Source organism: Macadamia integrifolia, chromosome 6 (assembly GCF_013358625.1).
Source record: "Macadamia integrifolia cultivar HAES 741 chromosome 6, SCU_Mint_v3, whole genome shotgun sequence".
Lineage (NCBI taxonomy): Eukaryota > Viridiplantae > Streptophyta > Magnoliopsida > Proteales > Proteaceae > Macadamia > Macadamia integrifolia.
Genome location: NC_056562.1, coordinates 16575641 through 16603329, shown reverse-complemented (window position 1 = coordinate 16603329; position 27689 = coordinate 16575641). Strand labels below are relative to the sequence as shown.

At 40.4% G+C, this 27689-nt stretch overlaps 1 long non-coding RNA gene and 2 other non-coding genes across 3 annotated transcripts; 2 read left to right on the top strand and 1 right to left on the bottom strand.

Moving 5' to 3' along the window:
* The first annotated feature begins 5592 nt into the window (after positions 1-5592).
* LOC122083020 lies at positions 5593-5699 on the top strand. Its single transcript, XR_006141546.1, has one exon. It is a non-coding gene; the product is annotated as a small nucleolar RNA R71 (small nucleolar RNA).
* A 4101-nt stretch (positions 5700-9800) lies between these two features.
* LOC122081189 lies at positions 9801-11279 on the top strand. Its single transcript, XR_006141031.1, has 2 exons — positions 9801-10138; positions 10575-11279. It is a non-coding gene; the product is annotated as an uncharacterized LOC122081189 (long non-coding RNA).
* A 7626-nt stretch (positions 11280-18905) lies between these two features.
* Positions 18906-19012, bottom strand: LOC122082923. The gene has a single exon (XR_006141461.1). It is a non-coding gene; the product is annotated as a small nucleolar RNA R71 (small nucleolar RNA).
* Between the last annotated feature and the right edge of the window lie 8677 nt (positions 19013-27689).

Here is a 27689-nt window from a genome sequence, read left to right as displayed (position 1 = left end):
TTTTTTTTATTAATCACTCTATCCTACTCCACTACTGTTGGCTTGAATGACATGGTGGAGCAAACACCAAACACCCAAGTTACTATGTAGCTTTACTTTTTGTATATGCCCAAATAGACAGTGATGCTAGAGTTCTTTCAGAAATTTCTTCCCTAAGGGTTTCAGTCAAGACACCATACTTCCTAAGGCGCAATGTCCTGTCTAATTCTAAGGAAATCAACTCTTACTTTTCATTTATATCACTTTTCACACTTCATTTTAAATTGTGTATTTGTCAACACATGTCAAATTAAAAAGAATGTCTCAACTCCAAACCAAGAGTACAAGGGACCCACAAACTTACATATGGTCCAACACCGCAAAACAAGGGTTTCTTATTTTTCAAAAGAGTCACATCTCAAGACACAGGCTTGTTTCATTTTTCTCAATAGGATTTTTATGTGTTCAAGATGGGTACCTTAATAAAAAATTCTTACATTCATATATCAAGCAACCGAATGGTATGATCATTAACCAAAAGCTAAAGAAGGATTTCATCCTTAGCCAGCTCAAAAAAACAAAAGAAAAACAAGCAAAGGAAAAAAAAAAAACAAAAAGAAACTGATTTTCCTCCCCCGCACTTAAGTCATGCAATGTCTTCAATGCATGAAAAGAATTAAAAGAAAAGACAATGCAAGGGGGGTCATACATAGGTAAAATTCAGTCATCTATATAAAGAGGTCCATGGAGATCCATGACCTCTTCATTAGTAGTAGTAGGAAACTCGAGGAACGATTTTAGATGCTAACCATTAACCTTCAAAATTACCCCTGTTCTTAGATTCAGAATCTCCATAGCCCATGGAGATATATATTATGGACAATAAACGGGTCATCCCATCGAGATTTAAGCTTATTAGGAAAAATGTACAATTGAGAGTTGTATAATAAGACCTTATTACCAATTGTAAAAGATTTACGCAGAATGTGCTTATCATTAAAGGCTTTGGTCTTTTCCTTGTAAATCCTAGAACTTTCATAGGCATCATTCATAAATTCCTTCAACTAAGATAGTTGGAGCCTACGATGAATACCAGTATCAGACAAATCAAAATTGAGCTTCTTGATGGCCCAAAATGCCTTATGCTCCAACTCAATTGGTAAGTGATAGGCTTTTCATACACCAAATGATAGGGAGACTGACTAAGGTCGGTCTTGAATGCAGTTCGATGGGCCTATAAGGCATCAATGAGCCTAACGAACCAATCCTTATAGTTGGGATTAACAATTTTCTCCAATATTTGTTTGATCTACCTATTAGACACCTCTACTTGGCTACTAATTTGGGGGTGATAAGGGATAGATAACTTATGGGTGATCTCATATTTTTTCATTAAAGCCTCGAAAGGTTGATTACAAAAATACTAATCATAGCACATGGTGCACCAAAGTGGAAAAAGATGTTTTCTTTGAGAAACTGGACCATCACTTTGTGGCCATTAGATTTACAAGAAGGTATGGCCTCTATCCATTTAGAAAGATAATCAATGGCCAAAAGTATGTACAAATTCCTAAAGAAATTAGGAAATGGTCCCATGAAATCGATACCCTACACATCAAATATCTCAACTACCAAAATAAGGTTGAGGGGCATCATTTTCCTCTTATTGATATGGCCAAAAGATTGGCAGCCAGGATAAGTCTTGCGAAAATCAAAAGCATCTCTAAAAAGTGTGGGCCAATAAAATCTGTATTGGAGAACCTTTGCGATAGTCTTTTTATGTCCAAAGTGTCTGCCACATGCGTGATCATGACAAAAAGATAAGAGTGAGTGTTGCTCATGATCAAGCACACAACGTCTGATAATTTGGTCATGACAAACTTTAAAAAGATAAGGATCATTCTAAAAAAAATGCTTAACTTGGGAAAGGAAACAATATCTATCTTAGGTGGACCAATGATCCGGATTCACACCTAAAACTAAGAAGTTGGTAATGTCAACAAACCATGGTTCACTTGAAACTGCAAGTAATTAGTCATCAGGAAAATTTTTGTTAACTGGAGAATCAACAGTCAAGGAATTGGGAAGCCGAGATAAATGATTTGCAACTAGGTTTTCAACTCCTTTCTTATCCTTAATTTCCAAATCAAACTGTTGTAAAAGTAAAACCCACCTAATGAGACGGGCTTTAGCATCCTTCTTCTGAACTAGGTATCTAAGAGCAGAATAATCAGTGTACACCACCACATGTGACCCAATTAAGTAAGATTGAAACTTTTCTAACACAAATACAACAGCTAAGAATTCATTTTTAGTGGTTGTATAGTTGAGTTATGCACCATTTAGGGTCCTACTAGTATAGTAAATGACAGTGGGCATCTTATTAATCATTTGACCCAAAATCGCTCCTATGGCAAAATCTGAAGCATCACACATCAGTTCAAAAGGTTCAATCCAAACAAGTGGTTGAACAATGGGTGCATTGGCCAACTCCTTCTTTAGGTGCTTGAAGGATTCTAGGCACTCTTTAGAAAACTCAAAAGTTTGATCTTTGGCAAGTAGTATAGTGAGAGGGTGGGCTAACTTACTAAAGTCCTTGATGAACCTTCTGTAGAAGTCAGCATGGCCCAAAAAAGACCAAACATCCTAAATAGATTGGGGAGGTGGTAAATTATCAATTAAATCCACTTTGACTCTATCTACCTTAATTTCCTCATTAGATACTACATGGCCTAAAAAAATACCAGATTCAACTATAAAATGGCATTTTTCCCATTCAAAATCAAATTCTTAAATATGCACTGTTTCAAAACTAGGGAAAGATGGTGAAGACTTTCAGAATAGAAATTCCCATGAATTGAAAAGTCATTCATAAATACTTCTAAGAATTTTTTAACCATGTCAGAAAAGATGCTCATCATGCATCATTGGAACGTAGCAGGGCATTGCAAAGCCCAAAGGGCATACGCTTATAAGCAAATGTTCCATATGGATGTAAAAGTGGTATTATATTGGTCCTCTAAAGCAATTGGGATCTGGTTATAGCCAGAATATCCATCAAGAAAATAATAGTATTCATGTCCAGCTAACCTCTTTAACATCTGATCAATGAATGGCAATGAGAAGTGGTCCTTTTAGGTTGTTGCATTAAGTTTCTTGTAGTTTATGCACACTCTCCACCCTGATTGGACACGGGTTGAAATTAGTTCATTATTGGCATTAGGAACTACAGTCACACCAGACTTCTTAAGCACTACATGAACTGGGCTTACCCATTGGTTGTCAGAAATAGGATAAATTATTTTATGATCCAAGCACTTTATGATTTCTTTCTTAATGGCTTCCATTATCACTAGGTTAGATCTTCTTTGAGGTTTCGTGGATGGTTTGAAATCCTTCATAAAATGTATATGATGTTACACAATAGAAGAGCTTATACCCTTGATATTAGTCATGGTCCAACCTAGGGCTTCCTTATTGTCTTTTAATACCTTAAGTAATTCTTCTTCTAGACTAGAAATCAAATCTGAAGAAATTATTACTGGAAGATTCTAGTCAGGCCCTAAGAAAGCATACCTCAAATTAAATGGCAACTCCTTAAGATCTAGCTTTGGAGGCTCAACTATGGAAGGTTTGGGAATGGAATTGAAAAATGGTCCTAAGGGCTCCACAAGTGTGTGAAGATTCAAGATTTTAGAAAAAAAAATTTGACTATCATTATCCAACTCATCCATACACTCTTGGAATTATGAATCAAAATCAATATCAAAGTTGGTAATTAAATCATCAGAAAAATCTAAAAAATCCTCAAACATATTGATCTCTTCTTCCATATATGGTTTCTTGCTTGTCCTAAACATGTTAAATTCAACAGCTTGGTTACCAAAAGATAACCTTAGGAAACCATTCCGATAATTGATTAATGCATTACTGGTAGCCAGGAATGGTCTTCCTAGAATTATTAGGATCTCATCCTTAGTTGAAAATGGCTTGGCATCTAACACAATGAAATCAAATCGAAAAATAAATTCCCCCACCTTAAGTAAGACATCCTCAATCATCCATTTAGGAATCTTAATAGACCTATCTGCCAACTGAAGAGTAGTTCTAGTGGCTTTCAATTCTGTCAGTCCTAGTTGCTTATACACATAATAAGCCAAAATATTCACACTTGCACCAAGGTCAAGTAAGGCATGCTCAATATAGGTGTTGCCTATGACACAAAATATGGTAGGGCTCCTTGAAAATCCTTATACCTAACGGCTATAGGTTGAGTAATTATGGAACTAATTTTACTTGTCAAAAATGCATTTTTGGGCACACTAGTGATACTTTTGTGAGTACACAAATCTTTTAGGACTTTTGTATAGGTGGGGATCTTGGATATAGCATTCAAAAGAGGGATGTTCACTTCTACCTTCTTAAAGACTTCTAAAATTTTGTCCATTGAAGCAGTCTTCTTTTTGTTTATCAACCGATTAGGAAAGGAACAGGAGAAACATAATGACTGTTAGGGATTTACCCTTTTTCAGAAGAATCATATTTAGTTTCCTCAACCAAATCAACTTTAGTTTCAGAAGAATCTTTAGGTTCATCAGACGAACCAGAAATAAGAGGCACACTTGTGTCCTTAACAGGTGGAGAGTTAACAGGAGTAATAGATGGGACAGATTTAGGAACACTCTGTTGGTACTCTCTACCACTCCTAAGGGCATAAACAATATTACATTGGTTGGAGGGCCTTTGTTGGGTCTGGCCTTATACAACATTCAATGATGCATTAGGAGGTACTTGTGAACTAACCGGCTAATGATGCCCAGGGTTAGGCTCTAATTGACTAGGCAAAGTTCCCTTCTCCTTCTCACGTAAAATTAAGACAACTTAGGTGAGTTCTCTCGTAAGATTTTGATGGTTTGTCATGAAAAGAGCCATATTCTTTTCCAAATCACTTACCCTTCTTGCCTCTCTAGTGTTGGTAAACTCAGGGGGTTGCTGATAAAATGATAGGATAGGGGGTCTTGAGAAACTAGCCTGAGGTCTTACATTTTGGCCTAGGAAAAGTAGTTGGGGGGAAAGGTTGTTGTATAAAGGGAGGCTTTTGGGGTTCAAATTGACCTTAACTATGAAAATTTAAAGGCCTACTTGATTGCTCTAGTTCCAGGAGAAATTTAGGTGATTTCTTCATCCTAGATTGTAAGTATTACTATATGGATTATTCTGATATAAAGCATTCACATTTTCATTGGAAGTGCCCCCAGAGGTATTGGGGCATTCTTCTATGACATGTCCAGGGGTCTGGCACCAAGCACACATCTTAACTAAATTGACTGATGATGGCTCTCTAAGAATAATAGCCTCAATCCTTTTGATAAGGCTATTGAGCTTCCTTGGCTACTAATCCATCCACAAAATATCATTTTCCTCATATGGTTCTTTCACTCTTTTGGGTTGATTCTCACTCACGGGTTTTGTCAACTAAGTCAAGTAAGAATTCTTATGCCTTTCCTTCATTTGTAAAGGATGTCAATCTCTTCAAGGCATATAGACTCTTTCATTTGTTTAGTTGGGTAACCAATACCCGCATAAATTATTTGACATAAATGACATAAGTCTAGGCTATGGTGAGGGCATTCTTGGAGTAGATCCTTGAATCTCTCTATAAGTTTAGAAAATGACTCACTAGGCTTTTGCCTAAACTGAATGATATCACTTATAAGCTTATTGGTCTAGTGAGTTGGGAAAGACTTCTTAAGGAAGACAACTGTAAACTATTCCCATGAGCTATGGAATTCGTGGGTAACCCATACAACTACTTCTTTGCTTGGTCTTTTAGTGCAAAAGTGATGAACCTAAGCTTAACAATATCATCAGAAAGTTGTTGGATCTTAATTATAACACATACTTCTTCAAATTTCTTTAGAAATAAATATGCTTCCTCATAGGTCAACCCATGAAAGTGGGGCAACATAGTGATGTGTTGAGATTTGAGCTCAAAATTACTGCCCTGGGCTTGTGGTAGAACTATATAGGAAGTTTGAGCTATTCTAGTAGGGTAGAACCTATCTTTCGAAGATTTAAGTGGAGGGTTTTGCTGTTGATCTCCCATATTGAAAGATTTTAAAGAGAGCAAATGTATAGAGTCACTACTTGTTGGATCTCTTCTTTCTAGCCTATTCGCACTATTACGTACCCACCCAGCACTCATGCAATAGAACACTATCCACAACTAGAATAAGACAAACCACAAACACAAAAGAATGAAAATTTTTTTGAAAACTTTTTCTGATTTTTTTTTATATTAGCTTACCAGTAGAGATCTAGGGTTGCTCAGGTCAATTCCTAAGGTACTACTACAGGGCGAAACCTGTCTTTATCATACTATGAGGCTTGGCAAACTCCATCGATACAACTATTATCGCAAGTTGTTCTTCTCAGGAATGCAATAAAAGAAAAACAAAAACAAAAAAAAAATCAAATAAAGCACTCTAATTTATCAAAAGAAAGCAAAAAATAACATGAACTGTCTCCCTGGTAACGGCGTCAAAAAATTATTTGAATTTTAAAAGTAACCGCAAGCGTACGAATCAGTGTAGCTAACGAGTCGAACACAAGAAGAGGAGCCACGTTATTTTTCGATTTTTTTAGTAATACAAAAATGTAATGATCGATTATGGTGATCTACTTCTAACTACCGTTCTAACTCAAATTCATCTAAAAGCGTCCTAACCAACACATCTAGAGAAATTAGAAATTGAAATTGAAATTGAAATTAAAAATTGAACAACCTAACCATTCACATCTAACCCTAACTATTCGTCATCTAGGAATTTAAACACTCAAACCACATAATTAAAAAGCAAAAGTGCTGAAATAAAAAATGCTGAAAAGTAAATAAATAAAATAAAAAGAGAAAAAAGCTAGAGAGAGGTACACAAGTATGTGTCTCCACTTAGCCTGAGGGATGTACCATAAATAATTTGAGCTTCCCTACTTGATCAGAGAGTACTCTTACAAGGGTTTTTCTACTTGGCTTTAGGGGAAGGGATGCAATATAAATAATAAAAATAAAATGATGGTTTCATGGCTAGAGAGGGGCAAAGCCAACGCATAATCTAGCCATGAGCTTTGGAGGAAAAGGAGAGCAATAATGTAAAACTAAAAATTTAAAACCTAATTTAAGAATAAAAGGGTAGTAAGAAGAGGGAATGAGAGGGGGGTGAGAAGACTACTGTAGAAGCCTACTTACTTAAACTTCAATACTTCTTGAGATTTGAAATACTACCAGTACTAAAAACCAGATTTGGAATAAATCAAATCTGAAATTGCTAGTACTAGAGAAAACAAATCTGAAGAGGAAAAATTGAACTTGAAAGACATGCTCTTTAGCTTGTTCTTGTCACCTAGAACTAGAAATTAAAATGATTACACATTCGAATAACTTGAATAACATGAACCATAAAAAATAAAAAAATAAAAAAATAAAAAAACATGGCATTCATGAAATAAAAACCAATTACAAAAGTGTTTAAAGTAAGAAAAACTAGAACTAGAATTAGAAGGAGAGCACATTAAAAATTAGAGAAAAAGAGAGCAAAAGAGGACAACCCTTTAGAGTTTGGTGGACTCCATTTTATAGAGTATAGGAGAGAGAGAGAGAGGAAGACATCTAAGTAGGGTATTTTTCTTATTTCTTGTCTTTTTTTCTTATATTTTTTTCTTCTCTTTTATGCGCAATCTCTTGGATAAATTTGTGTGATGAGTAGGAGGAAGAAAATCTTCTAAAAAAAAAACTCTAAAAAAAATGGCACCTAAGAGGTTCAAACTTGAACCCCCTAATGAGCAAGGGATTTTGCACACCACAACTCACCAACTACGCTAAATAGTTGTTGTTACTAAAAATGAATCTTCAATCCCTTAAAGGCGTGGTCTGTCAATTCTTATTGGCATTTGAAATATTACTTGTATCCCTGGGACAACTGCAGACGGGCTGGTTCTGAATCTCAATTCAGTTCAGTTTTGATCCATTATTCTTTTTCTGACCCGAAAAGAATAATAACTTGTACATGTGACTAAACGGATATGTACTTTTAATTGAATATGCTCATTTTGCTCAGAATTTCATCCTCTTCGCAACCATAAAAAGAAACAAAACATTTTATGCGTAAAATTAGAGATATAACGTCCGATAGTCCTTAAGGCCTTGAAAATATAAAACCTGCAAAAATAGAGTAAAACCCAAGGTAGCTCCATTCTAAATATGTAAAATGCATGTTTTACTACCCTAGATTTCACACATAAATGTGTTCATCATTACCATAGTGGGCAAGTTGTGTCATGTGGGTATTTACAGTGAATATACATCCAAAATTCAAATTAACTTGAAAAATTATAATTTAAAGCTTCCAATAACTATGAAACACACATCCTCTTTCAATTAGAGCACATCAACCAAGGACCCCCATACTTGAGCTTTAATACTCCATCTAGATTTAGGAACAAATACACATCTCAAATAGGGATGACCCTTATATCTTCTAAAGTATAACCTATCCTAAGGCAAACCACATTGTAAGTTAGGGACCATTAACTAGGGTTTTAGAGCGTTGATCAATCATAAACAACAAGGCATAATGTATCTTTTTTTCTTTCTTTCTTTTTTTTAGAATTTTTTTTTCATTCTTTAATAGAGAACTCATTCTACTCTACTACATTTAGCCTTAATAACATGGTGGAGCAAACACCAGAAACCCAAGTTACTAAGTAGCTTCGCTTTATACATATGCCAACAAAGACAGTGATGCTTAGTTCTTTTCGAAAGTGTTCCTTCCTAAGAGGTTCAATCAAAACACCCCGCTTCATGTAGCGTAGTGTTCTGTCTAGCTCCTACAAATTCTATACTTACTTTCTACTTTTTGATAAATTTTCACTTCCTTTGCATATTCATATCATATATTTTTATACTATGCCAAGAATATGGTCTTAACTCCTGACCTAAAAACAAAGACACGAACTAACAAATGATCCTACACCTTAAGACAAGTATCTCTAAATCATTAAAAGGAGATCCCACTTTAAGACATATACTCATTATCATTCTCTCAATAGGGATTATAGTACTAAGATGGGTCCTAGATCTCAATTTTCTTTTTTATAGGGTGTGTATAAAGCACATGAAAACTCTAAAACGTAACCTCAAGTTCCAAACGGTCAAACCCTCCCCCATACTTAAATTGTGCAATGTCCTCAATTCAAAAAAAAAAAAAAAAAATGATAAGACAAAAAAACAAGAAGGACAAATATCATCATAAATATCTTTTAGGCAAGTGAAGGTAGGGCGTGACCCTGTCCAACAGCTGGTGGGTACTACCAGTGGACAGTACCAGTAGTTGTACTTAGTTGATTCACAACCCCTTTTTCCAACAGATAGGGTGGTTCCCTAAGAATTTGTGTATGGTCATATGTCTTACCATGCATTGAATGTCAAGTGGAGGGGTGTTTCGGGGTCTTCCAATCACTTATCACAAAGACTTCGGAGGTCTGAATCTCTGTCAGTTTGACCGGCATCATTTACACTGATAAGATGGGTCATTCATTCCTTCCAAGAAGTAAACTATTGCAATCCATCAGTCACCGGTATTGATACTCTTCGTTGTATTACCTATGAACAAAAAATCAAATTTGTCGGAATTAGAGCATAAGTGTAATATTGCAGCTGGAGAGATACGTGATGGCCACCCCGCTGCTGGGTGATTAGTCGGGCCAAAGCGTTTGAACTTCAAATACCCTACGTTAAAAAAAAAAAAGCCACAAATCATAAACACTAATCACCACTAATGACTCTTTAGATCCCTTTCTCCACCACGTCATTAGTCCAAAATCCGTTTGAATTACCAATACACAGTTCTATTATTATTAAAACAGCCATTCTCAAATATTTGACCCTTTGGATGCCTTCTGTGTGAGGCATTTCTCTCTCCACTTATCTAGGATTTCGGCTCTCTCTGGATATTCGGCTCTGCTTGTCCCTGCGCGTTAGGGTTGTTTCTTCCTCAAACTATGTGAGGTTTTCCTCCCGTGGGGGGATTGTTTCTCTTATCCTGGACCCGGATCTTCATGTCGTGCTCTTTGACTTGACTGCGGCTGCTAGAAATCTATTTCGGTTTGCTTGGAAACCTTATTTCTTGATTCGCTCAGCTTTGATCTGATGATAGGGTTTGGTTCTAGAATTCGGTTTAGTTACAAATTCTGTAGATCTGATTTCATATTTTTCTTTGTTCCAGTTAAAAATTTTTGTTTAAGATCATGATTTTGGTTTCTCATTCCTCGTTAGATGTGGTTCCTACTTTAATTCTGTGAAGCTCTCTCTCTTTGATGATCTCTTTTAGAATGTTTGTTTTGATCGATCATGGTTGTTTCTTTTGATCTCTTCAGTACAGATTTGTTTCTTATTTTGTCTTCTCAATTTCTTGATCCATCTTCTTATCGGTTTCTCATTAGATCGACGCATTCAGGTTTTAGTTTATTTTTTCTTCTTTAACATTTAATGTAGAATATAACCCTAACTGTTCTCTAGTTTTCTGTTTGTAATTTTTCAGATCATGGACTGGGAAGTCATAGCAGAAGAGTATCGTTTGATTGATGAGGCCGATCTCTCAGATCGGCTGCTAGATCCTCCGAAGGAGAGATCTATGAAAATGATTTGAATGGTGGTCCGGTGGACTGGAATATGGTTCTTGTGGGGTGAATCTTTACTAGTAAGAGGATCTCGACACCATCTTGGAAGCACTCTCAAGTGCATGGTGCCTATGAAGAGATCTAATTGTCCAACAGATTGCAGTGAAGATTGCGGTTTTTCGCTGTGTCCGCCTTCCATCAGGATTGCAAGATTTTGGATGATCCTTTGCAATACGTGTAGGGATTAGAACTAATATTCCTTTAACAGTGGGGATGAAGATAAACCGTGTTGATCAAAACCCCTATTGGGTAGAGTTTGTCTATGTGAAATTGTCGGCGTTCTATTTTTACTGTGGCCTCCTAGGGCATGATTAGTGTCAATGCCTCATCAAGGGGCTGAGGAAAGTGGAAATAGGCTTCACCTTTTCCAATTGCTAGATCTTGAAGAATAGATTTTGTTGGTGTATAATGTCTTGTATTCTGTCACAGTTTAATCTAAGGAGTACTGGTGTAACGTCTCGACATGTAGAACGACGATCTCATTAATCGGTTAGTGGGCCGTGGGGGTTGCAAAGGGGGCAAGAGGCCTCATACATAATAGAGTTTGAATTTTTTATTTGAGGTCAGTTGTGTACTTTCCGGATTAGGATTTTTCGCTATATATTTGTAGCGAATGTTTCTTTCTCTGTAATGCAAGCAATATTGAGAGGTGTGAGGACAAGTATTATAACCCTATTTTCCATTGATTGTGAAGTAGGATTTCATCTCATCGGGGACGTAGGCAATCTTGCTGAACCTTGTAAAATCCGTGTGTATTGTTTGTTCTTGTTTTTTTATTATCTTTTGCATTGTTTTAGGGTTGCGTTTCTACAGATCTCATGTTCTAAGGTAAACTTCGGCATTAAAAGACCTCCGGTGAATGTTCAGTTACGGCTTATGGTAAAATCTATCATCATTGAACGGGAGTGAGCCTTCTCTAGTCTATATTACCTTTCTGATGATGGCATAGCTCTGAGCATTGAAAACCCTCAATGCTGGCCAGGTAGAAAGGAAACTATGGAAGACCGGGGGTATAACCTGTGTGAGATTGTTAAAAGCTACCTTCTCGAAACTCTGCCACATTTCTTCAGGATGGCCCACGGGGACAACAAATTGCGCTTCTTGGCTGTGCTCGTCCTGCTCTTAGGGCTCTGAATATTTGCTTACATGGTGGTAGAAAACCGTGTCAAAAATCTGAAACAGTGGCAACATCGTGCTCTGCTCCGATGGCTGAAGACCTCCCAGGTGAAGTGGGCTTTTTCCCTTTTATTCCTAAGCCCATACCCTCTTTTGGCTAAGTCCCAATTTACTGGGCCTGCCCCTGAATGTCTATGGACCCGATAGATTCTTTTCTTCCTCTTGAACATGGTAGGGTCCCTTTAGCCTCCCTGGGCCTTCCTAAGCTTCCCATTCTGTCTTCTCTGGGGGAAAATACTAAGCCTGATCTCTCAGGTGTGGTGGGCTTTTGCCCTCCTATTTCTAGGCCCATAACCCCTTCTGGACCAAGTACTAATTTTCCTAAACCTATCTCTGAAGTGTCTATGGGCCCAATGGAATCTTTTCTTCCTTCTGGGCAAAGTAGGGTCTCCTTAGCCTCTCTGAACTCTTTTGAACTGCCCATTTATCCTTCTCTGAGGGAAAATACTAAACCACTCCCTGTAATCCAAAGCCTAATTTTAAATTATGTATCTAAATTCAATCGAAGCTCCTCAGATCACCCAAGGGGGAGAAAACCGAAGAGATCCCTTAATATTGAATTCTGTTTTTTACAACTTTTGGCCCATGAATGGATGAATCTAGCCCCAGTTTGGTGTTGAGACCGGAGAACTCTCAGGGTAATAAGCGGAGACAATTGATTTTTCACACTGGTTTTGTGTCAGAACCTCCTCTGCTGCAAAGGGACTGGGTGGCTGCCTTTAATCAACTACCCCAGGGGCCATGAGCCTATTAGTGTGGAATTGTCAGGGGAGTGGTCGGCCCCTGACAATTCAGTATTTAGGGCGCCTTTGTGCCTCGATTCGACTTTGTATAATCCTTTTACTAGGAGACAAAGCAGCTAAAGAAGCATCTAGTCAAGTTGCAACGAAGGTTAGGATTTAGTTTGAGCTTTATTTTAGATCCTTTTGGTTTGTCTGGTGGCATTTCTCTGTCCTTTTTGTCTACTTCAAACAGAATCTTTGATGTTAATATAGCTTCTAGTTTATTTTCTTGCCCTAATCGTGTGACATTTGTATATGGAGAACCAAGGAATGATCGCAAAGCTGCCTTTTGGAGGGAGTTATCCCAGTTAGGAAAACAGTTACAGGTGCTTGGGTTTGTGCAGGAGACTTCAATGAGATCCTCAAGCCAGAGGAAAAAAGTGGAGGTAACCTAAAACGTTTTCTCAACTTCTGGACATTAATAATGCTATTAATGAATGTGCCCTAGTTGAGCTTCCCTTCTCGGGACCTCAATTTTCTTGGTCAAATAAGCATAAAGGTTCTGAATTAATTATGGCTAACGATGAGCATATTATGTGAGAAATCTTAGGTAGTAAAGCATGCAGTTTTACATGCTTAGAATGGAGCTACCTTGGGTTTTTTTTTTTTTTGCAGGTTTTATATTTAAAAGGCCTTAAGGACTATCAGGTGTCATATCTCCAATTTTAGACATAAAGAGGTCCCGTTTGTTTTCATAGTTGTGAAGACGAAATTCTGAGTAAGATGAATGAGTTGCACTAAAAGTACACATTTGTTTTGGCACCCATATACGTGATTGTTCTTCTCGGGCCAGAAAAAGAATAATGGACCGGAACAGAACCGAGATGCAGGCCCAGCCCTTCTTGTCGCACCCCACTCTCAGTAGACCTAACTTACCATTAGGAATACCGACGGTGTGAGTAAGACATGTACCTGTCTCACAAACATACCAGGATCTTTGATAGCAATATGTTAATATTTTCACAATCTCATAACGCCAACCAACATAAGCAGCGGAATCAAAATATGGTAGTGAAATTATAAGTAAAATGGGGAAAACATCTAATGGTAATATAATAACAATAACCGAGTTATTCTGTTATATACATCCATGACATATAATATAATCTCAAAAAAATATACAATTCACAGCTATATCCAAAAGTATTAAAATATGATGTACAATCTCATGGTGTAGCATAAACACAATGGTCGCAAGCACAGTCCTGATCGTGTTCCTCCGCTTCTAGCATCCACTAGTCGCTCACACCATACTCCGATCTAGAAGATACTAGGTCACCCACCATGGGCACCACGGTACCTGCAGTGTATATGTTGGGTGAGCTTTTCAACTTGCTCAGTGAGGGGTGGGATCAAGCACATCCAAGCAAGTCAATAGCAGTGGTAATTTATGATGCATGATTACGAAAATTAAGCACAGTCTATGATGCTCGTGATGCAGTTCATTTGTTTATTATCCACCTAACAATACAAACTAAGTCTGGTAAATGCTATTACAGTGCATTAGGTTGTATCCCTTGTCTCAAAAACGACATCGACTACGCAGTGATACAAACCCTAGCTGTGATTAGAAGTCTGTCGGTCCCAGTATGCGTCCATGGGTCACCTAGCAAACCCCTGATAACCCCCTCTTGGTAGTCACGGCATAGGTAACACATCGGTCATGTCGGACAGGTTTTCGCCTCCGGCTACAGTCACATCGTACCGCGAGTGTACCACTTCGAAAAGGCACATCAAACATACCACAATGGGTTATCGAACACCTCAACCCCTGTTGACAAGGGTTCATAGTATAGGGAGTGATACATAACCATATATATACTACATGCCTTCATAATGATACAGTTAGTATGGATTACACAATACCGGAGAGACCTCGGCCACAAAGTGTAATCCATCTCCAAATACAGTTCCGAAAACACGATACCAGTTAGACCTTGGCCACAAAGTGTAACCCGAGATCGTTTACCTAATCTAGCATACATACCACAGTTGAGTATGGACTACGCAACACTAGTAAGACTTCGGCCATGAAGCGTATCCATTTTCAAATGCAGTCCTGGGGTATACGATAGTAGTGAGACCTTGGCCACAAAGTGTAATCCGCGACTACAATTAACTTTAATGCACATAATCAATATATGAATGCAACAACATACGTTAATCACGGCACCGGTACCACCTCAGCCATGTTGGATTTCGTCTCACACACACACATCCAAACACACGGCAATCACAGTATCAATACCACCTCGGTCACATCAAATCCCATCATACATTTCCATACAATTCATATCAAAATCGTAAATGGTAATTATAACATATCATCATCGCAATTGAGCAATTACAATTTAAACATATAATTCTAAGCATGTGAGTAATTTAATAATAATAAACATTCCAAAAATAAACACGGTCCATCCCTCACCTATTTTACGATCGGGTATGTTCGGGTTCAAGTACGACCATCAATCGATCAATTCAATTTTGGCTTCGGGGCACGTGCACGCCACTGTCCTAGACATAAATGGAATCATACATCAGTACGTGTCTGACACATTGGGAGGGACCCACATAGGTCACCCCCAAAGGCTACAGACACTGTCCCTAAGTGACAGTACTGTCACCGGAAACACCCACCGAAAACATGGCATTTCCATCAGAAATATCAATCCTGTTTTCGGTGGAGGTGACAGAGATCACTTAAGGCTCATTTGTCCACCGGAAACAGCTACAGTGTTTCATGTGCCATATTTTTGGTGGACACAGAAAGGTCCAACTCGAATTGGGGCTTTCCGGCTTGGGCCCGATCGTTGGGATTTGTTTCGTGGAGTTTTTAGGAGATGTTCCTAGCATCATCCTAAGCCAAGAAAATTTCAATTCCACTAAGCCGTTTGGGAGATATGTCGATCGAACGATCAAAATCCTAGTCGGTCTTTTGGCATTACATGTTGCTGGAACTCACCGAGCTTGGTTCGAGCTTGGCAACAACACCGAGAGGGTAGAACACCCATCCTACAACCTTAACATGGTGTGTACATCAAGATTTCATCCATACCTAGCTTTGTCTATGTCGAAATGAAGAGAGAGAGTGGCATAGGAGATTGTACTTACCTCAGGCAGTGATTCCGGTAATAAGGCAGCAGCTGGCACCAAGGTAGGCCTCCAATCCCCTCCTTCTTCTTCCTCCTTCCTCTCCTCTCCTACTTTGGGCACAAGGGAAATGAGGAAATGAATCCTCATTTCCCAACTTATAACTTTAGTGGCCTTAGGGTCCGTTTGGTTTGAATTCCTTTTGAACCGATCGGGTTAAAATGAAATTCAAGGCATGAGGACCCACACATTTAGGTCCATAAGGTACCCACATCAAGAGGAAAATGTGAAGGATGATTTGGGATCATCCAAAGTCATTTACGATGTGAGTGGCAGGAACCACGGGCATCGAAACCTCGATAGCAGCTTGTCAACCCACAGAAAACAGGCACCTGATTTAGGCTCAGGCTGCTTCCAGTGGCTTGTTTCAAATGGCCAAGATAGCCTGCTGTCTTGATAGCTTGCTATCCCATGGTTGGCCCCCCACGAGTGACTGCCCTCAGACATGCTCAAGGCCTTTCGGTAATCATGATGCATGCCGAAAATCAAGTGTGGGGAGTCGGGTCACTTACCGTCTGGGATCGAAAGGTATGAATCCCCTCCAGTTAGATAGGCATAAAATGCACGAACATGTGGGGTCATCTTTACCCCTTCGAAAATGCGCAACTGCGAGCCAAAACCCGATTTTTGCCCTGGCAAAATAGTTCAAATTAGACTGAATTGGAGCACGGGTGTAACACTTCTGCAGTTGCCCCAAGGGTATAAGAGACTGTCCAGATTCCAACAAAGTAGAAGGGGCCCACCTTGGGTGCCACTCTCTCCCTCCTTGGGTGTTGAACATAAGTTCTCCAATTTTTTTTTGGAGATTTGGTTGAAGATTCTCCATCTCTTACATTCCACTTAAAGGTTGAGGGCATGGATGGGATTTTCAATTAAATTAGAAGATTGTCCAAATCAGAAAAATTGTTCAAGAGAGGAGGTGCGCAAGTTTGAAGAAGAAAGAGAAAAAAGGGGAAAAAAAAAAGATAAGGGAATAAGAATCTTTCCTATTTTATTTCCCTATCTCTCCTACCCTCCAACCCAAATCATTTCTTTCCTTTCCTCTCCTATTTTCTTTCTTTTCTTTTCCTCTTTCCCTCCTCCACCTCATCACAATCGATTCCTAGAAGATCTCCCTTGGACGTTCTCCTTTTCTCCTCTACTTTCTCTCTTTTTTCTCTTCTCTCTCCTATCCCTTATATAAGAGGATCGTCCAAAGGGAAGAGGGTGTCTTTCTCCAATGCTTTTTTTTTCTCCGATTAAGTTGAGCGTCCTCTAATTCTCTTGTTCTCTTTTCTTCTTTAATATTTGTTATGCTCTCTCTTTAGCTCTACTTCTAGTTTTTAGTTTTTGCCTCAAACACTTTTGTAATTGGTTTTTATTTAATGAATGCATTGTCTTTTACTTTTATTGATTATGCTATTCAAGTTGTAATAATTTTAATTTTTTAGTCCAAGGCTTAGATCTAGGTGACAATAACTAAGCTTTGGAACAACTCTTTTCAAGTACAAGTTTTGCTTTAAGATTTATTTTCTCCAGGCCTAGCAATTTCAGATTTGCTTTATTCCAGATCTGGTTTTTAAGGCTAGTAGTATTTCAAATGAACAAAGTTTACAATTCAAGAATTGAAGTTCAGGTAGGTAGGTTTCTACATTAGTCTTCTCAACCCTTTCTCATTCCCTCTTCTTGCTACCCATTTATTCTTAACTTAGGATTTTAATTTTCCGTCTTACTTTGATGCTTTCCCTTTCCCCCAAGGTCCTTGGCTAGACTATGTGTTGGCTTTGCCCCTCTCTAGCTATGGAACCATCATTTTACTTTTATTATTTATATTGCCTCCCTTTCCCTAAAGCTAAGTGGATAAGCCCTTGTAAGAGTACTCTCTGGTCAAGTAGCGAAGCTCGTACTATTGGTGGTGCATCCCTCAGGCCAAGTAGAGAAACCTACTTGTGTGCCTCTCTCTAGCTTTATTCCCTTTTTATTTTACTTATTTTATTTATTTTATTTCAACACTTTTCTTTAACTTTTTTTTTTATTGCTTTTTATTTATTTACTTTGAGTATTTAAATTCCTAGATGATGAATGGTTAGGGTTAGATGCGAATGGTTAGGTTTTTAATTTTAAATTCAATTCTAGTTTTCCTAGTTGTGTTGGTTAGGATATTATTTTAGATGCATGTGTTTTAGGATGGTAGTTAGAAATAGATCACAATCATTAATCTTTCACGTTACTAAAAGAAGTTAAAAATAAAGTGGTTGGCTCCTTGTGTTCGACTAGTAGCTACGATGATCTATACGCTTACGGTTACTTTTAAATCTCAAGTAAGTTTTTGGCGCCATTGTCGGGGAGACAGTTCCATATTTTTTTTTTTTTTGATAAATCGGAGTGCTTTGTTTTCTTATTTCTTTCATCATTTATTGAATTCCTGAGAAAAATAACTTGCAATAATAGTTGTATCGGTGGAGATCGCCAAGCCTCACAGTATGGTAAAGATAGGTTCCACCTTGTAGCAGTACCTAAAGAATCGAGCAACCACGGATCCCTACCGGTAAGCTTAAAAAAAATCTCATTCTTTTGTGTTTGTCGTATTCTAATTGTGGATAGTGTCCTGTTGCACAAGTGCTAGGTGGGTACGTAATACTGAGAATCGGTTAGAAAGAAGAGATCCAACAAGTAGTGTCTCTATACGTATACTGTCTTTAGTACCTTTCAATATAGGAGACTAACAACAAAATCCTCCACCTAAATCTCTAAAAGATAGGTTCTACCTTGCTAGAGCAGCCCAACCTTCTTGTATAGTCCTACCACAATCTCAGGGCAATCATTTTGAGCTCAAATCTCAGTACATCACTATGTTGCCCCCACTTCCATAGGCTGACCTCTAAGGATGCATACCTATTTCGAATGGAATTTGAAGTGGTATATGTTTTAATTAAGATCCAACAGATTTCTAATGATGCTGTTAAGCTTAGGTTCATCACTTTTGCATTGAAAGACTAAGCTAAGAAGTGGTTGTATGGGTTACCCACAAATTTCATAACTACATGAGAACAGTTCACAGTTGCTTTCCTTAAGAAGTTTTTCCCAACTCACAAGACCAATAAGCTTAAAAGTGATATCCTTCAGTTTAGATAAAAGCATAGTGAGTCCTGTTCTAAACTTATGGAGAGATTCAAGGATTTACTTCAAGAATGCCCTCACCATGGCATAGACTTATGGAATTTATATCAAATAATTTATGAAGGTATTGATTACCCAACTAAACAAATGATAGAGTCTATGTGTAATACCCTACTTCTTAAACCCGGTCTGATTACTCGGTTGACCCGGTTTAACTATATAGGACCCGAACCGGAGAGAGTTAGAGCGGGCTCCTTATGGACTATGATGACAAGGGTGACCTTAAACACCGGCTGGCCCGACAAGTCCGAGCCAGTGCCAGAAGAGACGGGAGTACCCAAGCCGTGTACATGCACCTATCATAAGGCCATGTACGGATAAAGCAGGTATGTAGCCATATTTTAAGGCGTATACGTATATTACATCGTATACCAGGGGTGGGGTTCACGCCGAGGCCCGAACTCTGTCAAAATCCCAAGTTTTGGCCCTCAGGTGGGCGGATAGGTAGGCGCACAGGTGGGCGCACCCACCAACCTGAGTGACCCATCCATGTGAACCATTTAGTTATTTAGGAAGTATATATATAGCATTTATGATTTTCTTTTCTTTTCATTTATGACACTCGTACGTTGGTGAGGATAGTAAAGAGGAGAGAGAAAGGAAAGGAAAGAAGAAGAGAAGAGAAGGAAGAGGAAGAAGAGAAGGATTTCAGAAGCGCCGAAGCTTGATCTTCCCATTCCGGCGCCGGAAGAGTGATCTTCAACACTAGATCTACATTTAGAGGTAAACAAAATTGGGTTCCTTAAACATTCACCATACCCAAACATAAACCCTTGATTCGAGTAGGGTTTCTTGAGATCTTGTAAATCCCCTTTGAAATGATTAATCTAAGGTTTAATAGATGATTTATGTGTTGATCTTGAAGGATTTGAAGAGGTATTGACAAGGTTGGAGAAGCATTGTGGGTTTGAAGTGATCTTGAGGGTTTTAAGGTGTTCTTGAGCAAAGAAGGTAAGATGGTTTCCCATCACTTGAATCTAACCTAAATCTAGGTTAGAACCATTCTATAAGACTTTGAAAGTGTGAAGAATGGGTTGGGAAAAGCCCCCATTTGAATCCCCAAAGAATGGAGGAAGTTGGGAAGAAACAACAGGTTTCCCATCAAGACCGGTGGGCCATCTAGTCCGCCTACGGGCACCCGCCTGAGAGGGCAGGGCCTTCGGGCACAACCGACGGGCCAGACCGGCGGGCCAATCGGCGGGCCACCCTGCCCGTCGGTCTTAGCAGGGCCCCCTGGCCCAATCGGCGGGCCAAACCGGCGGGCCAACCAGTGGGCCAGACGACCCACCTGTCTGACCCACCTGAGAGGCCCCGAATGTGATTCTTACGTCCGATTGGACCCAAATCGGACGTGTGACCTCCTTTTAGGATTCTAAACATGATCGTATCATTGGATCGTGTTAATTTTGATTCCAAAATGGTGAAGTGCTAATCCTGCTCAATCATGTTAGGTTCACCAAATCCTACGCGTCTCGCATCGAATCTCACCCGTACCGAACGGGAATCCTTGTACACTATAGGTAAGTGGGGAGAGGACGTTTGGCCTTATTTCAAGGCATTGTTTGGCATTCATTAAAATGTATCTAGTCTAGTCATGCCATCATGAATATGATATGTAGATTGGTCATCCTCACATTGTTATGCATGTGTGTTATGTTACTTTCTAAATGCCAAGTGATGAGATGCTTATGTGATGAATGTGACATCATTGTGCATATTGCATTAATAGAGTAGATGCCGTAGTCGGCTTGGACACAAATGCATTGGTGGCCCATGGTATGGGACGCGGTGGCACTATGCAATCGTACTATTGTCATATAGTAGCATGCGGTTTAGGATTTCACCATCCCGTGCTACGACCCTTCCCAACAGGGGTTGAGGTGTTGGGTTACCATTTAGGGGGAAGCAGTGGTCGCAGTTGTCGGGTCACTATGGCGGTTAGACATAACGCCCGGTGGGTCATTAGGACATTCAGCAACCCCAGTGGTATATTCAAGAGGGCCAATCGTACTGCTTTTAAATTGCTGAAGTCAGCACCTTTAAATTTCAGTCATTTACATTTCTGTTGAGAGCTGGTGGTCGGCATGTTTTTACTTTTTCGAGTACTCATGGTGGGCCTTCTCCGACAGCCCTATGGGCGTATCGCGGGATGGAGTTCGCGGCTCGTACCCGGAGTATACGCGCACTGTGGCTGTAGTAGCACTAAACCGAAGACTTAGTAATGTTGCTTAGGTGGATGTGATTTAAAATGTAATGCATGGCATGTAGTGCATATGATTGTGTTTTGATGTGTGGACTGCTATGTGGTCCATCTTACCACTTACCGAGCTAGTGAGCTCATCCCACGGGTACCCCCTTTTTAGATGATTTTGCAGGTCATACATCTGAGGAGCACAGGGTGGGTCCCACAGTCGAGTTCCCTGAAGAGGACTGGTGGGCCCCTGAGGAGTTAGAGCACGACACTGACTGCTCATACGAGAGTTGTGCTGTGGGACAGCAGTTCTGATGCCGAGTTGAGCTCCAACTTTGGAGGCTGAGCTGAGCTCTACCATGTGATGCCGAGCTAGGCTCAACCCCTGATGCCGAGCTGAGCTCTAGCCTTTGATACCGAGCCGAGCTGTGTACTCTGATTATTTTGATGGTTTCCTTTATGTACTTGATATATGAATTATACTTTTATTGTGTAAATATCATGCCTTCGGGCCCACATGTATATAACTATTGTATCACAATTTGGGTATCAAGTATTATGGGACACAGGTAAAACTTAGTCTTCCGCTGATCTGATAAGTTTTTATTAGTTGTGTGTATGCTGTGGTGGAATACAGTATCAGATGATCCTGACAAGTTTGGGCTAACCGGTGTTAACCCGGTCATTGGCCCGGTTCAGTGTGAATGGGGTGTGACACGTCTCCTCTGGCACTGACTCGGACATGTCTGGCCAACCGGTGTTCAAAGTCATCCTTACCATCATGGTCCATAAGGAACCCGCCTTAACCCTCTCCAGTTCGGGTACTGTATGGTTAAATCGGGTCAATCATGTAATTAGACCGGGTTTAAAAAGTAGGGTATCACATTTACCGCCCCCACCCCTTTCTGAAAATTTTGTCCTCGAAATTGGCGTACCTAGTTGTTCGAAAAGATGAGGGTACTAGGCTTGGATTTCATCCTCTTTCTCCCAAGATCCTTCTTCAAGTGAATGATTAGCCCATCGCACCTTTATAAAGGAAATGGAGCGTTGCGAAGGGTTTTCACTTTTCGGTCCAAGATTTCAGTTGGCTGCTCTGTATAGGTCATATCAGCTTCTAGATATTCTAGTTCCATGGATAATACATGCGATGGATCATTAACGTATCGCTTCAGCATGGATACGTGGAATACATTATGAACATCCCCGAGAGAAGGTGGCAGAGCAAGCATGTAGGCTACTGAGCCAACCCGAGCTAAGATCTCAAATGGGTCAATGTATCTCGGGCTTAACTTACCCTTTCTATGAAATCTTTGCAACCCTTTAGTAGGAGAAATCTTGAGAAACACCTTTTCTCCTGCCTGAAACTCAATGTCTTTCCTACGGTTGTCTGCATAGCTCTTTTGACGTGACCGAGCTACCTTAATCCTTTCTCAAATAACATCGACCTTGTCACAAGTCATCTGTATCATTCTGGGTCCTAACATTCGGCGTTCGCCTACCTCATCCCAATACAGAGGAGTTCTACACTTCCTACCATATAACGCCTCATATGGAGCCATCCCAATTGTAGCTTGGTAACTGTTGTTATAGGCAAACTCCATAAGGGGTATCTATTCTTCTCAACTTTCACACATTTCCATTGCACATGCCCTAAGCATGTCTTCTAATATCTGTATGGTTCGCTCCGACTGACCATCAGTCTGTGGGTTGAAAGTAGTACTCAGATTCAATTGTGATCCCAAAGCATGCTGGAAGCTTTTCCAAAATTTAGAAGTGAACCTTGGGTCCCTATCTGACACAATGCTCACTGGCACTCCATGCAAGCGCACTATGTTATCCATATAAAGTTGTGCTAATTTGGCCATAGAGAACTTGGTCTTGATGGGAATAAAATGAGCAGTCTTAGTAAGCCGATCACCTATCACCCATATCGCATCCATCCCCTTAGGTGTGCATGGTAGTCCGGTGATGAAGTCCATTGTAATCATATCCCAGTTCCAGTCTGGTACTAGGAGTGGTTGAAGAGTACCATAAGGTCGATGCCTCTCGGCTTTTTCTTTTTGGCATGTAAGACAAGTCGCCACAAACAGGGCAATTGTGATTCTCATACTAGGCCACCAGTAATTTTGTTTAAGACCTTTATACATCTTTGTACTTCCTGGGTGGAGTGAGTACTCGGAACTGTGTGCCTCCCGCACTATCTTGTCTTGTATATCCAAATCATCGGGCACACATAACCTACCTCGAAACAGTAATGCCCCATCGCTGGCTAAAACAAAATCAGGGTCGTTCATTGTTTGATCTTGAATCTTAACTCTGATCCGCTGCAATTCAGGATCCAAAGGTTGTTTCATTATCACCCCTTGCCTAATAGACGGATGCACTTGTAGAGCCGCCAGTGATACAGTCAACCATTTAAGGTTTTCTAGTTCATGTTCAAGCTCTAAGGTTGCTCCTTCATATAGGAGGGTTTCATCCATTAGCGTCGCTTCTTGTACGAGTGGTGGGTTGACTGCTAAGTGTGAGAGTGATATAGTCTGTGCCTTCCGACTCAACGCATCTGCCACTACATTAGCCTTGCCAGGATGATACTGAATGTCACAGTCATAATCCTTCATGAGTTCGAGCCATCTCCCCTGCCTCATGTTCAAATCTCTTTGGGTGAAAAAGTACTTAAGGCTTTTGTGATCACTGTATATCTCGCACTTCTCCCCATACAAATAATGTCGCCAAATCTTTAGGGCAAAAATGATTGCGGCTAGTTCCAAGTCATGAGTGGGGTAGTTCTTCTCATATTCTTTTAGTTGTCGGGATGCATACGCTATCACCTTACCGCAATGCATGAGAACACAACCCAACCCCACCTTAGAAGCGTCAGTATAGACTGTCATTCCACCTGTGCCTTCGGGGATGGTCAACACATGGGCCGACACCAATCTTTTCTTCAATTCCTGAAAACTCTTCTCACATTCCTCTACCCATTCAAATTTCACACCCTTTTTGGTTAACTTAGTCATTAGTGCTGAGATCCAAGCAAAATTCTCAATGAAGCGCTGGTAGTACCCTGCCAAACCCAAGAAGCTTCTAATTGCAGTGACATTCTTAGGGCTTTCCCATTCTACTACAGCTTTCACCTTATCAGGATCCACCTCGATTTCGGCCTCAGACACTACATGTCCCAGGAATCCAATTTGCTCAAGCCAAAATTCACATTTACTGTATTTGGCAAACAATTTTTGTTCTCTTAACCTCTGTAACACCATTCTCAAATGTTGAATGTGCTCCTCTTCTGTCTTAGAGTAGATCAAGATGTCATCAATAAAAATAATTACCCATTTGTCGAGGACATCGTGAAATACTCGATTCATTAAATCCATGAATGATGTCAGTGCATTGGTTAACCCAAAAGATAACACTAGGAACTCATAGTGACCGTACCGAGTCCTGAATGCTGTCTTGGGTATGTCGCCGCTCTTTATCTTGAGCTAATAATAGCCTGATCTAAGGTTTATCTTCGAAAATACCTTTGCACCTTGTAGTTGATCAAACAAATCATCAATATGTGGCAATGGATACCGGTTCTTAATGGTTAGCTTATTCAATTCCCGGTAATCGATGCACATACGCAAGCTACCATCCTTCTTCTTGACAAACAATACTGGGGCACCCCAAGGTGAAACACTTGGGCGAATGAACCCCTTCTCCAGTAATTCTTGCAACTACATTTGTAACTCCTTCAATTCGGCTGGTGTCATCCTGGATGGAGCTTTAGACACTGGAGTTACTCTCGGAACCAAGTCTATGGCAAACTCCAACTCTCTATCAGGTGGTAAATGCATCAGATCATCTAGAAAGACGTCGGGAAATTCTTTAACCACCTTTACCTCTTCTAGAGGTGTAACCCTTGCATCAACATCAAGTATCGATGCTAAGTAACCTTGACATCCACCTTCTAACAACTTTACCGCTTGAAGGGCGGAGATGAGGACCTTTCTCGCCCGTTTCATTTTATCTGCTCGGTATACCAATTCTTTTCCTTCATCATCTGTCACCCTAACAAATTTCTCAGCACACATCACATTAGCTCGATGGGCCGATAACCAATCCATGCCCAGCATAACATCAAAATTTTGCATATTGAATTTAATGAGTTGTGCATCCAATTTCTTCCCACTGATTTCCACTGGGCACGGCCATACACCTCCTTCAACTGCCTAACTTTACCGATAGGCATACTAACAATCATCCCATGATCTAGTGTCCTGGGTGTCATACCTAGTTTCTCAACAAATCTCTTAGATATGAATGAATGTGTAGCTCCTGAATCAAATAAGACATAGGCTGGTATGCCCGATATAGGTAGGACACCTAGTGTAACAATGCATATAAGTACAGCAGGTCATCAATAATTAACATGAGAAAATTCTTAAATTTAAAATGTACCTGCTACCACTTCCATGCTAGCCTTAGCTTCCTCAGCTGATAGGGCATACATCCTTCCCTGCGGTTGATTCCCCCGAGTTAAGGGAGGTCAGTATGCAGAGGGCTGACTGGAGGGTAAGGCTAGTCTGACCTGACAGTCTTTAGCATAGTGCCCATAGGAATGGCAATTAAAGCAACGGATCTATGATGCCAAAACTGGGGCGGGGCCCCTCTACACTTGACCCGCTATAGATGGAGGTCAGGGCGATCTTGGGACTGTAGGCGCCGTACTAGTGTTTGGGCGGAAAGATGTGGAGCCCGAACCATCAGCTGGTTGAGGAGGGTAGCGAGATGGCCCATAGGGTTGTCTATATGTAGGCCCAGAATTATACGACCCACGGTATGCCTTTAATGAGTTGCCCATGTCCGGAAATGGATTTGACCTTTTCCACAAACCCAGGGTGAGGGATTGTTCTCCCTTCTGCTTATCTTCCATGGTCTTAGCTTTCTGCACAATCTGGCCATAGTCTGTTAAATCTAAGACCTCAAGTACTAACCCAATGGATGCCCTTAAGCCCTTCAGAAATCTTGCAGCCTTTTCTTCAGCTGTCCTCATATGCCTAGGGGCAAAATGGAACAAGCTTTCAAACTACTGTTGATACTCAAGGATAGTCTTACTCCCTTGAGTTAAGGCCATAAATTCCGTCTCGTTACGGTCTCTGAAGCTACGTGGGTAATGGTTGGCCAAGAACAACTCCTTGAACTGTTCCCAGGTAGGTTCCGGATGTGCAGCCAACAATATGGGCTTGGAGGCTTGCCACCAAGAGTTGGCCTCCTTCTTGAGTTGCAGCCCTGCACATATAAGTTTCTGTGCCTCAGTGCACTCAATCACCTCAAATATCTTCTCCAACTCTTGGATCCACTGGTCCGGCTCTAGAAGATCACTTCCCACCTTAGAGAATACAGGTGGCAAGTTCCTCTTAAATGACTCCACTACCCTTGACGTATTATTCGTCGGTGGGTAATTGGGTGCATATGCCAGATAGTAAGGGTATGGAGGGGGCACCACATACAAAAGAACGCTGAAGGGTGGAATTGGAGGTGTACCTCCCACTTGTGGCCCCGTACAAGACCCTACAGGCGGGTCCTGTGGAGTAAGTATCCGGGGAGGTTGACCTGTTTGAGAAAGGTCTAACTGTTGCTGTATAGCAGTCATAAATGCTTGTTGCTGCTGAAGCATTTGTTGCTGAAAATCCTATTGTGACTGCTGAATTATGGCAGTAACATCACCCGGAGTGATGACCGGTGGAGGATCCGGAAGTGTAGTCACAGGTGGGTCCCCTTGTGCCACACCCTGACCAAAGGTTTCTGGAGGTTGTGGGAGTGGGGTTTGCCCCATAGAGCGGGACCTTCTAGGATTCGATGGTCGACCGACCGGACGAGGACCGCGCGAGGTACCTCGTGCATTGGTTCCGGATCTAGTACGTACCATCGTATCCTTGCACCTGGACCATACCATACACCACATTGGTTGAGCACCTTAGAATTTATATCGGCACATAATCATATGCCAACGCACAGGGTATTATAGTGGATGATGTTTTGCAACTAGCCATAACTTAATCCCAAAAATACAGTGCTAGGGCTTCAACAAGTAGTACGATGGTCCCACACGACCATATGGTGCTAGCCGCACACACACTTTTTTTTTCATCACAGGTATATCATTATACTAATAATGATAATAATAATACCCCCACTTTTTTTTTCTAAGTTTTCTCCCAACCGGCGAGCTGCATCCAGCGGGTAGGTTGGCCCACCGGTCCGACCCGAGGCGAAAATACGTACAGGGATTTTAAGCCCCTATTCCTCTTTTTCTCTCATTCCTTCCCCCTTCTCTCACTCAGGCGATTTTTGAGGGTCCCTTAACGCTTCCACTCACGACCTCACTCAACGATTCCGCGGATTTTGGGAAGATCCAACTCCTCCACTCTCAAGTAAGTCTCTTCCCCATTTTTTTCTTCTTAGAACGTGTACTTGGAGGTAGAATCCATGTGTAGTCCTCAATCTTGATTTTTTTTCCGTGTTTCTTT